Consider the following 15895-nt stretch of genomic DNA (forward strand, 5'->3'; position numbering starts at 1 on the left):
GACTCATCTTATTTAGTCTTAAAAACAGGCAGCATGGACTTCAGTTGTTGCATTAGGATGATTTGGTTGCAGTTTTCTGAAGGACCATTTGAAAGTATAGCTAGCTAGCTTAAAGTAAAAACTTCTTCCATTGAATATTGATTAATAAATCTTGGTCGACCAAAAAAATTTAAGCATACTGCTTAAAGATGATTTTTGGGCCTTTAGTAACTGAGGTTACTTCAAGTTCACCCAATCACCCAGAAAGTAAGCAGATAGAGAGTGAGTTATGGAGTAGAGATGCAAGGCGACTATAAGTGTAGTGTAATTAGCGAGAGATTATGGCAGCTATAAAAAAGACAAGGATTTCTTCCATCTCACCTCCTTTAAAATACTAAGTCATAGAGCTCCCACGTCGCATGGTGAGTTTGACACCCCTTCAAATTAAATTAGATAAACAAAACTAGTCATAAAAATCCAAGGTGACCAAACATGTGGTACAAAAACCCCACTCAAATATTGGGATCCATTAAAACTCCGTCGTAAACAAAATTGATACAAAAATCCCAAATTTTTAAAACTTGATACAAAAAACCCAAATTTAAATGTTGGTTTCGTCAAATTTTATTTTGGTTTCATCATAAAATTTGATGAAACCAAAATCAAAGGGTTAATTTGCGTTTCCTCCCCTAAAGAAGATCATAATTTGAGTTACCTCCCCTACAGAACAAATATTAGTAAAACCTCCTCTCGTCACTTTTTTCCATCCAAATCTGGTTAGCTGAGAAGATCATAATTTGAGTTACCTCCCCTGAAGAAGATCATAATTTGAGTTACCTCCCCTAAGAGCATCCAGCTGTACGAAGCAGCTGACTCAGCTAACCGGGTTTGGATGGAAAAAGTGACGAGAGGAGGTTTTACTAATATTTGTTATGTAGGGGAGGTAACTCAAATTATGATCTTCTCCAGGGGAGGTAACGCAAATTACCCCAAAATAAAATTTGATGAAACCAACATTTAAATTTGGGGTTTTTGTGTTAATTTTGTTTTGATGGGGTTTTTGTGTTACTTTTGTTTTGATGGGTTTTTTGTGGAAGGATGGTGACACCTCTGGGGTTATAACTCGCGGACCGTTCGATAAAAGCTTTCGGCATTAGTAAACCTGGAGAGGACAAGTGGCGGGACTCTATTGGTGGAGAAATTAAAACATGGATTACACTCTGTTAAACGTGGGTATACAATACTTTTGTCAGCTTTTGTGCCTAAATAATTAATTACACTTCGTTTACACCGAATCTTAAGTGTACGTTAGTTGACGCCGTTAATGTGGACAGTACCTACATCACAATCTAGACCCAAAACTAACGGAGACACCAATATATCGAAGACAGTTTGATTCTCTTCTTCTTCTTCTTCTTCTTCTCTTTCTTCTGTTCTTCATGTATTTCTCCCTGTCGAATTCAATTCCAATAAATCTTGAGATCCAGATAAATTGAAGAAGAGGGTGATGAATTTGGAAGCTAATTGAGCTCTGAATGAAGAAGAAATCGGAAGAAATACAAATTAGGGTTTCTCCTAGAATTTAATAAGTTGTATATTTGGAAGAGGAGTTCGATTTAGAAAATGCATATGGAGATTAGAGATGGGTATTGTGTATTGAGAGTAAGGGAGGAGATTTAGCTCCTGATTCTCTACTCACACGGAAGAATCAGTGAATTAGGGTTTTATGAGAACCAGTGATAGTGAAGGAACTGAGTTTGAGTCCAAGATAAAAGTTACTGATAATTAAATCTGGGTCTGTTTTCAATTCGATGTTGTGCTGTAGTTGGGCATTTCTGAGTTCGATTCAAATCAGTGAAAGAACCATGGGTTCGATTCAAGTTGACACACATTGAATCACCACCAAGCTTGCTAAGATTCAAGGTTTGCATTTTTTATTTTACTAATTTTTTAGGGTTTTTTCCTTTAACAAAAACGACCACCACTAGAATACAGGTCTGCGTTTGTGTTTTTGTTCCCTAAAAATTGGTCAAGTGGTTTCAAATGCAAATATAAATTAGGTTCAGAGTGTAATGTCGCATATAAACTAATCATTCTGACCAAATTCTGTTGACTAGACTAATCCATAGATGAGTGCCAATTTCAATTTCATAATGCTTTGGGTGTGTTCTGTACTTCATAGGGTACCAAGCATTTTGTAGTGGTGGAAATCAGGCGTTAAGAGGTAATGATGGATATGCTGATTTCCACAATTTGACCACCATAATGTTTTTGATATTCATGTACAAATTGATAATCTTCCGAGACCATCTATTTGGTTCTTACCGAGTAATTAGTGATGAGTTCTTAATTGAGGAATAGAGAATTGTATAGGGTTTAATTTTAGTTTCTTTTAGAAATTGAAATCTTAAGTTAGAGTTTTAATGAAATGAATCAGAAATTTGATTAGTAAGGGGTAGAAAGAAATTAAAAGTTACAAAATCTTAAATCATGTATATTAAAGTTCATATGCATAAAATCATAGTTATTGATTTTATGTTTGCAGAGAAAATGACGTTGCCTTTAATATGTTGTTCCCTGATCTCAATGCCTTTTGCCACAAATGTGTATATATTCTCAACTTTGGTATTGATTACTGTGCTTTGATTTTATGTATACTTGCATTAGGCTTGAGAGTAAATTTCAGTTTCTTGGGTTTTACCTGCAGATGGCGCAATTTGTGGAATTAGTAGTTAATGTCCTTTGTTCTGGAGTCACAAAAATGGGGCTACTGTTGGAAGGAAATCGATCTTTGAGAGTGTGCTCAGGATGCATTGTACATATTGTGTTCAGTATCTTCCGTATATTCCTAACACTCTCTTACAATCTTTGGTGGTAGTGGTGGTTGTGGACCTGTGGTGGATGAGACTTTTAGCAAGGAAATTGAGGTTAGGATCTTTTTGTCTCTAGATCATTTAGTACTTATTCGGAATGTTTCTGCTAACTAAGTTTTCTATTTTATGTTTGTACATAGAAAAAGCAGTCGTGGACTTCTCTGTAAGCGACTGTTATTAACTCCTTAGATTCTTTGACATATTAAAGAAAGTATTGCCATTGTTGGTTATGGCCATGATGGACCTGCAGTGTCACCTGAAGGAAGAGGTAAAAATTGTTTTTTGTGCTAACGATATTAAGCCTTTCTCCAGCGCTGAATTGGGGGCCATGGAAAATAATTCGGGGCCCTAAATTCCTATCCCCACTCGTGGTAAGAGGATAAGGGGTGTCTAAATATAATGAAAAGACTAGATTACTCCAACCCTTATAATTATGACACGTGTCATCCTATTAATATATTAATATTTATCTTTTTATTTTTTTTAGTTTTTACTTTTTTTATTTGTTATTTTTTTTTTATATTTTTTTAAAAAAAAAATTTTGCCCAAATTTGTATGAAAAATCATCAAGTTATCGAGGTATTAAAAAACGACCCACAAGTGTTTTAATGACGACTCTACACAATCGTTAATGCATATAAAAAAATCGTTAAGATCTTCCAAAAGTCATTAACGACCCACAAGAATCGTCATTGTTTCAATGGCGACTCTGAACAGTCGTTATCTTCTTCGAAGAAGATAACGACTATTTTATATGCATTACCAACCGTTTGGAGTCGTCATTGTTTCATTGACGACTCTTGTGGTCGGTAATGACTTTTCGAAGAACATAACGACTCTTTTATATGCATTAACGACTTTTTAGAGTCATACAATGACGACTCTTTTTGGTCGTTTTCGAGGGTCGTTGTTGAAACATCTCAATATCTTGACGACTATTCAGAGTCGTCATTGAAACACTTCACTCCCATGACGACTTTTCATACAAATCTGGGCAAAAAAAAAAATTCAAACAAGAAATTTGAAAAAGAAAAGGTTAAAATCAATTAAGTAAGATTAACACTAATTAAATAAGATTATCACTAATTACATAAGGGTAGATTAGCCATTACCACTTATGATTTGGGGGTAGTTTAGTCATTTAAAAAAGTTGGGGATAAGGGATAACTCCCAATTACTATTTCATGATTTTTTTGTCCTGTAGCTAGGGTCCCCAATTATTTTTCAAGGGCCCCCAATTCAGCCGTGCTTTTCTCATGGTCATGATGCGTTAATGGATTTTGACATTTTTTTTAAAGTAGTGGAAAAAATGTTCCATGTAACTTCAACTGCAACTGGTAAAAGCTGATGATGTGGTTATTTATGTCTTCAGTGCATGGGTTATTGATCAGGTAGGCATCCATTTCTCATCTAATTGAAGATATTGTCAAGTTTCTCTTTATTTTCTTCCGAAAGTATGTATTGAATCCCTACTAACTGGAATGGGTTAGTGTTTATGTATCTACACGTTTTTGGCATTACAAGTAGTAATTTGTGGTGAAATCACCAAATGTAGCATATTGTGATGTTTTTGTTATCACGAAGTTAAGGGATTTTTGGCATCTTACCATGTTTATTTTTATTCCTGGGTGCGCCTTTGGTATATATTAGCTAAAGCCATTGTCAATAGGAAGTTGAGACGGTGATGCACTTCGAGTTGCACTGGTAGATTTCAATGTTATTTAACCTCTTTATCCTTATTGGAATGATTAATTAGCATTGTTTAGCCACTTCAGTCAATTAATAAACCTGATTTTTTGGCAGACAGCTGTTACGGATCCTCGGATATTGAAACCAATGATGGTTCAGTTCGGGTGGTGGGATATATGATATCACTAAGATGATGATCACTTATCACCTTCTCAGGGGGAAATTTAGGTATTCTTGAATCTGTAAGTACTCCAGAGCTCTCATCAACACTTGCAAGACATGAGAAGGATGAAGATATGACAACAGAGGGAAACATATCACTTGGTGATGATGCTGATGGGTTGTATCAGAGTCGAAAATAAGGTGATTTCCTCTGCTCAGATCAAATTAGGATCCTTTGTCTTTATTGTCGATTTGTCAATTGCGTATTGGCATTAAAATTTGCTGCTTTCTTACACAGCTAATTTGCTTATGTGTGAAACTTGAAGCAGCGACTGTCCAAAAACGTTACACTCATGACTCATCTCTTGGCGAAAAAACAGGTATACAGTATACCATCATTAAATGGTGCAAATTTATGTAGCTATAACAACAATCAGCAACTTCTAACACTGTTATTACTTAGATGACAAGAGAACTCTGTGTTCACTTTGACTTGGATGATTAATTAAGTCTATTTTGATTGTCAATATGAGTACAGTGGTGTAAAGTGGTTGGCTTGCTGCTGAGAGTGCGCGTCATCCATAGGAGGAGCTAATAAAGCTGATTATGCATGTATATTTGAGAAACATGACCAGAAACTTATGGTGATGAATGAAAATTGGAAACATGATGATGAGTTCATCGTGCAAGATCTGAACTCACGATTATGAAATGTAGCCAGTATTTACCAGCGACGGTTAGTAAAATGTAGCCTCTCATTTAACCTTAAGTAATTGTATTTCTCAGCTGTGTGAGCATGACAATCAGACATGGTTTTCAGTTGAACATGGTTAACGCTTTGAATTAAGATTATTAAAGGCGCGAGTTAATAACCTTAACTAGCCTTTTAAAACAGTGAAAAGCAGTACCAGCTTTATGTTTTTTAAAGTCATTGTTTTTGTCAAACTATCACCAGTTTTTGGCGAAGGAAGTAAATTTAGAAAATCTGGAATATATAAATATGAAAGAAGGAAGTGGAACATACCACCGAGCACCAACCCACATTTTCATTGCTCACAAGTGACAACAGAGACATACATGTCATTTGAAGCATATATGATAATAATACTTTAAGAATTTTTAATGCACCAAGTCAATAATCCAAAGCGACAAGGTGAGGCGAAAAGACAGAGTTCGAAAAGCGTTACTTAGGATTTCTGATTTGGTTTTGGTTTTGTTACGCTCCCCTTAGGATTTCTGATTTGGTTTGGCTTTGTTTCGCTCCGCTCGATGGTGATTTGGTGCGGCGTGCATTTTTGATTTGGCGTGGCTCAGCTTACTGAATAAAAATACCCACAAAGATGAGTCGCACCAAATCAAAAATCCTAAACATACATTGGGACGGGGCAAGGCGAACCCGAACACACCAAATTAAAAATTCTAAAAGACGGGCAGAAGGAATCACCGCGACACCAAATAAAAATTCACGAAGGGGCGGTCGAAGCCACAATACATCAAACCAAAAAATGGTTAAAAATAAAAAATAATGGTAGATGGTTCTCGGGTCAGCCCGGTGCGTAGCACGGGCACAAAATCTAGTTACAGTTCATTTTTCGAAGAGCTGTAGTGTATGACCCATTGACAGTTGACATGTATAAGCCGCACAAACAAAATAAAAACCTGGAACAAACCAAACAAGGCAAGGCAACTGCCATTTCCATTCTGCCACAAAATTAGTCAAAATGCCTAAACCCAAAGCCACCACCAGAACTTGTACAAATTCAACCAGGGTTGCCACCAGAGGCACCATCACAGCAAAGCAATGCCTGATTTTCTGCCGGAAAAATCTGAAAATCATTAACAGTACTTCAGGCATGATAGAAGTTTGCTGTCATCCATTTGTTGTGTAATTCCCATCAATTCGGTAGCTGCATCCTTCACTCAGTAGTTTTCTTTTCTTCAGTTCGCTGTCTTGAGCAGCACGAGGATTAATTTCAGGGAGCCCCACAATTAATATTCCGGACATCTTCAGATGAACTAACCCCTTCAAGTGATCAGTATAAGAAACAAAAGAAAAAGTAATACGGAAACGACCAAATTAACCATGCTAGGCCCTCGCAAGTGCACCCATACTTCTTAGACCAAGACATATCAAGAACTGAATGTTTACTTGTGCAGTCTAAAGCCACAAAGTTGAAATAACTTCTCAATGATAATATAACTTGCATACGGATGATCACTTGTATAGTCACAAAAACATTGTACCCACAAGAATTTAAGAGCTGAAGATGTGGTGATAGACATTACCATGCAAATAAACTAAATTCTTTTCCCAGGCATACATGGTGGAGAATGTAGTCATATAACTACAGCTAGCTACGATGACTCGATATAAAACATGAGCTGAACTCAACATCCAGCATGAAAATAATTGTTTAGAGGATCATTTTTCAAATAATACCGCCGAGAAAAATGACTAGGAGAAACGGCATAATTACCAAAAATAAGATATTTTTAGATGTGTCTTTCAAAAATATCGGTAACGTAAATTAATACATAAATATGGGTTTGTGTATCATTTTTACCCTTAACAAATTATTTTATTACTTTTATGTCCTCAAAATTAGTGGACCATTCTTATAGAAAAAAGATATACTCTTTTTAAAAATATTTATCGACGGTCATATATGGTGGCTCTACAATTATGTGAAGACTAATTGGTACTAGAAGAAATTGTGACTACGAAGTACTGTGCATTATTTTTTTTTGGGACATTTTAATATTAATGAAGAATATATACTTCGAATATAAAATATTCAATAATTATACTTTTTAATAAATATGTATATTATTTTGTTGTAATCATCTTTGATGCATTTGGATTATTGGATATGAAGTTCGGTATTAACGAATCAATTATTTTTTCCTTCAAAAATAAAAATATAAAAGGAAATATATTTTTTTATAGTTTTAGTCAGAAAGGTCCGGACTATTAACTGGACCTTAATAAATTATTCAAAAGTTCTATAATTGGAATTCCTTTCTATAAAATTAGGTCAAAATGGTCGGGACTTTTTTTTACCATAAAAATCCCCAAATTATGGGTTGCCACATACGCCATATAGATTCAGAAAAGTCCAGACTATCAAACCTAGAGTCTGGACCATAGATGACACATGGGCACCATGTAGGTTCACGAAGGTCCGCACCTTTGAATCCAAGTTCTGGACCTCACCGTGTGGTCATCAACCTATTTCTCTTTTCATACCTACACCTCTCTTTTCACTTTTTCATTTTTCTTTCTTTTGTCACTCTTCTCTTCCTTCTCAATACTGTAGTCGACCACCACCACCATCACCCCGTTCTCCCACTTATACAGTCTCTCTCTTATAAAATCTAGCTAGGCAGGTATTCGGTGGAGTTGCAAATTCAACCGAATCAAACCCTTGTTTTGGTCTTAACTTTTAATTGATATCGTGTTGAAGCTTGTGAACAAAATCTAAACCAATTAGATGCTCAACTCATAAATTAAAGGTATTGATGATTTGTAATCTTTATTTTAGCTTTTTTTTGTTGGTGCTGGTTTCATTTCAATTTTTGTTCGTTGACATTTCTTGATTCTAATTGCACGGGATTATTTGTTGTGGTAATATTTTCATTGGTTACTGAAACCTAAATTGAGTTAATGAAAGATATGCAACCCTGGATTTAGTTTCTTAATATAGTGGAATGAATGTTTGTGGGGGTAGATTATGCATATTCTTGTCTTTTGAAGGAATGCTTTGCAGTTGGGTGTTGATTTTTTTATCGTCTTCAGTTGCACAAGTTTCGTTTTCCAACTTATGTCAGTCTTGTACGACCATTTGGCAACTAGCCTGTAACTGTTTGAGAAAATGTCCCAATGAACTTTGTATTAGAAACCCCAATGTTAGCCGAAGATTGTATTTTTTTTTCATGGATTTTGTACTGAAATCTTCCCACCCTTGCAGATCAAAAATATCCAATCCATTGATTTATATTAAGGCACCAGATTGATTTTTTTTTTTAGCAATTCGTGTTTGTGCAAACCTATTGCTTTGCAGAACAACATCAGTTAATCATTTGGTCATATGTTGAGCTTGACGGCATTTTACTGTTATTTATGTATTTTCTAGACATCCTTGATGGGTGATTAAATATATAAGAATGTAAATGTGTGCATGTTTGTTTGTAAAGCAAGTAATAAACCTAAGTCATTTGTTGTTTGACCTCTTAGAATGTGTGGATAAGAGTCGTTTAGACATCCTTGATGTAAAGTTGCGGAACCAGGATTTCCAAATAGGGGGGGCTAATAAAAAAAATTAGTCGCATCTCTGTCAATGTCTAGTCCCGGCAAAAACAGCAAGAAGCATGAGGCAGCTTTGTTTTACCTCATAAAGGAGTGCCGGCCAAACAATAACCACTCCATCCTAAAATTGCAGCAGTCGCACAAGAAACTCATATGTTCTGTTCTGCCGCAAGATAGTTGCTTTACATACTTATGCCTAAGATTGCTTACTAAGAATTAGATTGATTTTTCTATGAAAACTAAAAATGAAACTGCTGTTTTCTAGATGGCTGGTGGCGACTAACTTCAGAAAACATGCTCTTTGGAGAAGCTATTGTCTCTAAGTATGGTTCCACTGGTTTGGACATGGAAACTAAAGTGCCAAATGAAACCTCAAAGTTTGAAAATTGGATTTATTTCTTTTTGAAATTATGCAAGTCTTTTTTCTTTAAAAATTATGCAATTTTTTTTTCTTTAAAATTATGCAAGTAGACTGTTCTTCTGTGCTTGTCTAGGAAGACCAACGGTCAGTTAGCAATGCTGCTATCAAGGGCAGATTAAAGAAGTGTGCAACCTCAAAGGTTCACAGCTATTTTGAGCCTGTTTATTTCTCGTCTGCCCAAGGTCACTTGAAATCGAGCTTTCACAAATTAATCAGGAAGTGTTTCTGTAAAATCTTGTTATGCAAAGTTATATAGGGAAGGGGCAAGAAATGCCTATCTTAAAGCTTAGTTTTTGGTCAAGGTCATCATAGAATTGGCTTCTTTCTTTGGATAGTTTACAATAAGAGATTGGTCATGATGGACATTCTTTACAGGGAGGGGAAGTTACGGTTCTTTACACTGTGTTTACCAGATAACTACACAGTGGAAGATGTCAAGAACATGTCGCGTATCAACACTACAACTTTTTTGTTAATGGTACCTTCTTTTAGATCTTATGTGAATGGTTCATTGCAGCTTGTCTGGTATAGAGATAGTTATTTCCTTACTGCTGCACATAGCATGCCAGTTGCTCTTTTGTACAACAGCTCAAAAGAAATCTATAAAGAATCAGTTTTACACTTTTACTTTTACCCTTTCGAAAAAGGGAATAAAGAAGTTGCTTTACAGAGATGAGCTTATAAAACAATTGATATCCATAAGAGTGAACTCTTTAATATACTTTCACTTGAAAAAGTCGTGTACATTGAAAATCAAAAGGCTCTGTAAGAAGACTTGTAACAATTGATAGGCATTCAAAACTTCATCTTCATTTTTCCTCATTTACGATGGCATAGGTCATCTAGACTGAATTTGGTTAGTCTTTAGATTTGTATGACTTGTGGAAGTATAGACATGTCCAAAACCAAGCACCAAAATGCTACCTAGAATCCAACATTCTCTATACCGCTAATCACATGAAAACTGCAAAAAGATAAACACGTTACCGTAGATCAGAGAGTCCAAGGTAAAAGAATAGAGCTAATTATTCGGTCTTAATATTTTTCATTTTCTACTTGAATCATTTCTCCTCTTACAAGTACAAGGTGGTCTCGGGAAATTGTAAATTCTAATTCTCTTTTGTGTAACGCCGATTGTGAGTGCTACCCATCTCAAGGTGGTAGACGTGCACCGTCATACATATTTTCATGTTCAACAACAACGAAGATAAGTTGTAATGCATTGGTACAAAAATTAGGATATATAGTCTGTGATGATTATATACATAATCATACAGGAAGGTAAGTTTCAGTGTGTTTCCAGGTATGATTTGCTCCAGTGAAGTGCTTAGACTTCCGCAACAGGATCAATGTTCTGTTAAAAATCTGCACGAGGACCCTTAAGAGATAAGTTCACCCAACCCATATAATTTTCTCATTATTCAATTTCACTGGAAATATTAAAATGATGCAGTGCACGTCAAAACATCATAGCATAACAGTTGCTAAGTGAGAGTTTAAATCTACCATCATCATATTGCATTCATAAACATTTGCAAAAGTCATTACCATGTCTATATGAGCCCAAAACTCACTGCCCAAAATACGATCAAACTGCCATAATAGTATTCCCAATTGGCACCTATTTTCCTTTCCTTCACTACTGGCACCGTATGTTTTCTACTTCTTGAAACCTCTCCAGGTACCTACGAGAATAGTTTTTGGTTAATACCGTATGTTTTCTTGAAACCCTAGTTTTAGAACACCAATTTTTTTTTCCAAGCCCTGGATACCAAGAAATCAGCAAACCCTAGTTATTAAACCACATGAAATCAGTAAAGCCTAGTTTTGACCAAGGAAGCATGTTCATCTGCAAATGTGATCCAAAATAACTAAACATGTCAATACCAATAAAACATCAAACAGTAAAATTCTTAATTTTCCATGTCTTCCATCAATTACAGAGCTAAGTAAATACTGAGAGAAAAACATAACAAGATCGAATATATTGTGATAGACTCAAAAACCAAATTGATCAGTAAAGGGACCTAACCTAATTATGGCCTAAACAAGCAAAAAACAGAAGAAGATGAAGAAGGACCAAAAAGTATTGCTTTCGTTATCTATCTCCAGTTTCGGTCGGTGGGAACTAGGGTTTTAAAAAAATAAAAGTTAGGTCAAATTACTTAATACAAAAGAGATAATTCCGGTCTCCTTGTCGTTTACTAAAAAAAATCGACAAGAAAAATGAACCGCTTGATTAAAATCCAATAACGGCCAAGATCTCCTTTAATCTGGTCATACAGATTCCGATCCATGTGCCAATTTTATTTCATTCTTACTGGTTTGATAATATTGATTTTTTTTTTAATAAACTATGATAATATTGAATTTGAATCCGTGTGACTCTATCAAAACTGTGTCTCATCCAATGTAGTTAATATCGGATATTGGTTCATCTCGGCCGGGACCGATACACTGATATGATTTTATATCGGGGATATTATCATTAAAATATCGGTTCTAAATTTAGAGACTATAATTTTATATTAAACATTTCTCCACACATTTTCGGATAAGATATAATAGATAACATCAATTTTATCAAAAAAACAAAAGAGTAACTTTAGTATACTTGCTTCGAGAGCTACATGCACCTCTACTACCACCTGGAAGACTTTCTTCGCCAAAATTACCCTTAAACTTTATAGAAAACGATCAATGCCGTCTCATATCAGGAAATGTAGGAAAATTTCGTATCGACCGGTACGGCCGATATTTGACCGAAACGTCCGATATTCGACCGATACGGCCGATATTATCGGGCGAATATCGTATCCCCGATATCCTTCTTATCGTATCGTTCTGGGCCGATATCTGAAATATCCCCGATATATCGCCCGATACGGCCGATATTGACTACATTGGTCTCATCCATCAGTCAAATTTTAGATCCCACGGTCGCACTTGCTTATCACATTATTTAGTTATTTATTTTTGGCGAAATTCATAGTACTATTTTATGTTTTTGTTAGACCGAGTCTTGTGGAGCCGCCCAAGCTCTTCCAAGAGCAAAAACCGTGGTTGAAAGGGCCTCTTCCCGCAAGGCTTTCCTAGTTGCGCGAATCCCAGCGGGAAGACTCCGGATACGGCTAACCATTAGCCGTTCTGAAAAAGTGAAAAACGGGTAATGACATCACGTTTTAAGCAAAAAAGACGGATTACGATTAACCGTTCCCTGACCTTTCTATAATAGTTTAGATTACAGGGTTCTCTGATGATGATGTTGTTAAATATTCGTTGATCGGCTTTTCCCTAATGTTTTCTCACAATTCTTAACCCATTTGGTACATTACCCAACCCCTGTTTCATCGCTTTGTGGATAATGGTAAAACCCAAAATTCCTAACGAAAATTAAGAATCAGGAGGTGAACTTTTAATCTATTAAATCCCTAGAGATAAACGAACACAAGTAGCAATAACAGAATAATATTGAAACTATCGAGGGAGATAAGGGAGAGAATTAATCTATGAGAATAGGACCTGAATGATATTAACGATGATGCCTTAGTAAAGGATCATAACACCTAGAGGAAGAACCACAGCTGATGTTGTGATTGCCATGGCTGAGTTCAATCTCTGAATCTAATATACCGGGTCTTGTTTGTTGACCGCTCAAGATGAATAAACGAACAATGATTAACCGTTTTTCGAAAACGGTCGATGGTTATCCGGTGTTATTATGATGAAAATGGCTAACCATTATCCGTTCCTGGATTTTTCTGAGAAAAACCGAAAGAGCTAGGCCCTTCCCAGGCTGAGGTGTGAAGGCATTTGGGAAGAGGCTGGGCATCTCCATAAGACCCGGTCTTAACAATAATATTTGTATTGTTAATAACCTACCCAGGGATTAGTTAATAATCTTGTATATGAATTCAGGGTATGTCTTGTCAGAGAATGATCGGAGTTGTGCAGTTTTGTTGATTTCGGTCACAGTATCAAAATAAAATAAAATAATATTCGTATATTTTCAGAATTATTCACATTCCACAAAATTCCATAGTGGCAGTTGCTAATTCGAATCTTTTCCGATCTTATATGTTTCTATCTATATGTTTCAGATTCAATTCCAAAGCAAATATATCCATATCTCACGTCAATTTCATGCCATGTCCAACGATATTGATTGAATCCGACGAGTAGTGACTATAAGTCAATCTCAAAGTATATTTAAAGAATTTGAGGAATGTAGCCTATGGCCAACCTCAAGCACTACATCGATATTAAAAAAATTTGAAGAATATATTCAGACTTAAGTCACTTCCAAATGATATCCGATGAAAGTCAACCAAAGAATTCGAGGAATATAGACTCAAATCAATTCCAAATGTTATCCAATGAAATCAACCAGATAATTCGAGGAATATTGACATAAATCAACCCCCAATGATGTTAAGTGATATGAACCAAAGAATTCAATGAATATTGACTTAGATTAATCTCAATTCATGTCAAATCACATTAACCAAAGAATTTTAGGAATATATTAGGTCAATCTCAAAGCATATCCAGGTATCAAAAAGAATTTGAGGAATGTAGATTTAGGTCAACATCAAAGCATATCCAAGTATCAATTTCAACCTGAAAAGAATTATAAGAATATACACTTATGTCAATTTCAAAGCATATCTAACGATATCGAAATAATTTAACTAGTGTAGACTTTAGTTTGCATAAGTGAATTTAGACCTTCAGTATAGATCTTCAGACGACCTTTAGAGTTTTAGTCAAATTCCTAGTAATGAAGATGTCATGAACTATATTTTGGTTCACATTAGTAGATTTAGACCTTCCGTTTAGATTGCGATTTATCGAACATGATATCAAATGACCTTTAGAGTTTTAGTCAAATTCATAGTAATGAAGATGTCATGAAGCATATTTTGGTTTACACTAGTATATTTAGACCTTTGATTTAGATCGAAGATGTTATTAAGTATATTTTGGTTTACCTTTGGATTTCAAGACAAATTCCTCCTGATTGAGATGCCATGAAGCATATTTTGAAGGTTTTACCCTTAGATGAATTACAAATACCACTTAAACTTCTCACTCTTTCTTTCTCTAAATTATTTGTAGAAAGACCATCTAAAATTACATGTCCATCTCTTTCTACACGGACTGGTATTTATAGGCAAACTTGACTCATGAAGATATGATGCAGTAATGCTGAGTTGATCGTACATCTCACCATCGCTCGGACTGGCCCTTCATTGCTCTTCCTCCGAGTATATCGCATTGCCCCTCCTTCGGGTTGCTCCCTTATGTTTCGTGCTTCCTCTTTGGTCGTTCGTCATTCTTCATCCGAGCTTCTGATAAGATGTACTCCTTACAGTTGTATCACATCTCTTCTGATTTTCATTTAATGCCTTGTTCTCTTTTGACACTTGACCGTCAGTGCGATTTGACTACTCTTTACACGCGTCCTTCATGGGGATAAGTAGCAGACGTCTTGGTTCAGGTGTAATCACCTTTTAGGGCGTGATTCGGTGTATCCTCCGTATTATCTTATCACGAGTCACCTCATGTGATGCTTACACGTGGCGATTGGTTATTTCTCCCTCAAAGTTGTTGTGATTGTTGCGAGGAGGATGCCATATTTGTCAGAAAAATCGATTATCAGAAGAAGAAAAAATTAAGATTGGGATGGTATGACTAGTTGTGCGTGAAAGACAAGGAAAAACGCGTATTGAGACGGTATGAAATTTGGAAATTTAGAGGTAGAGGTTTAGAAGGTGTGAGATTTGTGAGATTTAAGTTTGAAATGAGTTGAATTTATGGTGAAAAGAGTAAGAGTCGTTGAATGATTAAATTGAGATATAACCGTTGGCGTTTGAAGTTTAACCGCTGGCGGATTAACATTACTCGCTGGCGCATAAACACAATCGCGCGGTTCTAATTGAAACACGCGGCTGTTGTTGGTCAACAGTGAACAAACCATCAAATTTGTTGATTTGGCCATCCGTTTTCATGTTTGTTGAGTCCGTTGTGGGAACAAAATGAACAAACTTCATTCCATAGGAATTGCCCTAACAAATATCACTTTCTTTTTCTTTTTCTTTTTTTTAAAGGGAAAAAAAACCTCTCTTGTTCTTGTAATCTTTTCTCCTTACGTTATATTTTCTTTTAACCCAATCAACCTTTTCTAAGCACTGGTCAAATAACATTTTCAATATTTGATGTTGATGAATCTATATACCAATTTGATGCTGATGTGAATGTATATGTCAAAGCTGTAAATATATGATATCACAAAAAATTTAAAAAAAAAATCTATACATTTTTCCTTTAATAAGAAAATATCTTCATTTATATATGTTGGAATAAAATCATCAGCAATTTCGACAACAGAAAAATGAAGAACTTTCTGTAAATAATGAAAACAGAATTAGTGATTTTATGGGCAATTGAGCAGTTAAAAAAAGC

General features: G+C 35.4%; 2 long non-coding RNA genes across 11 annotated transcripts; both read left to right on the plus strand.

Moving 5' to 3' along the window:
• Positions 1-1387: 1387 nt before the first annotated feature.
• Positions 1388-5664, plus strand: LOC113285887. 10 transcript variants are annotated; one of them, XR_003329004.1, is made up of 7 exons: positions 1388-1902; positions 2687-2906; positions 2993-4243; positions 4503-4556; positions 4656-4904; positions 5002-5083; positions 5242-5664. It is a non-coding gene; the product is annotated as an uncharacterized LOC113285887 (long non-coding RNA). The 10 variants fall into 10 exon arrangements; XR_003329000.1 differs by having other exon boundaries at positions 2993-3120; positions 4154-4243; positions 4503-4904; XR_003328997.1 differs by adding an exon at positions 2525-2585 and having other exon boundaries at positions 2993-4904.
• A 2220-nt stretch (positions 5665-7884) lies between these two features.
• LOC113328657 lies at positions 7885-10049 on the plus strand. The gene is made up of 2 exons (XR_003349506.1): positions 7885-8216; positions 9275-10049. It is a non-coding gene; the product is annotated as an uncharacterized LOC113328657 (long non-coding RNA).
• Positions 10050-15895: the final 5846 nt, after the last annotated feature.

Source organism: Papaver somniferum, chromosome 1 (genome assembly GCF_003573695.1).
Source record: "Papaver somniferum cultivar HN1 chromosome 1, ASM357369v1, whole genome shotgun sequence".
Lineage (NCBI taxonomy): Eukaryota > Viridiplantae > Streptophyta > Magnoliopsida > Ranunculales > Papaveraceae > Papaver > Papaver somniferum.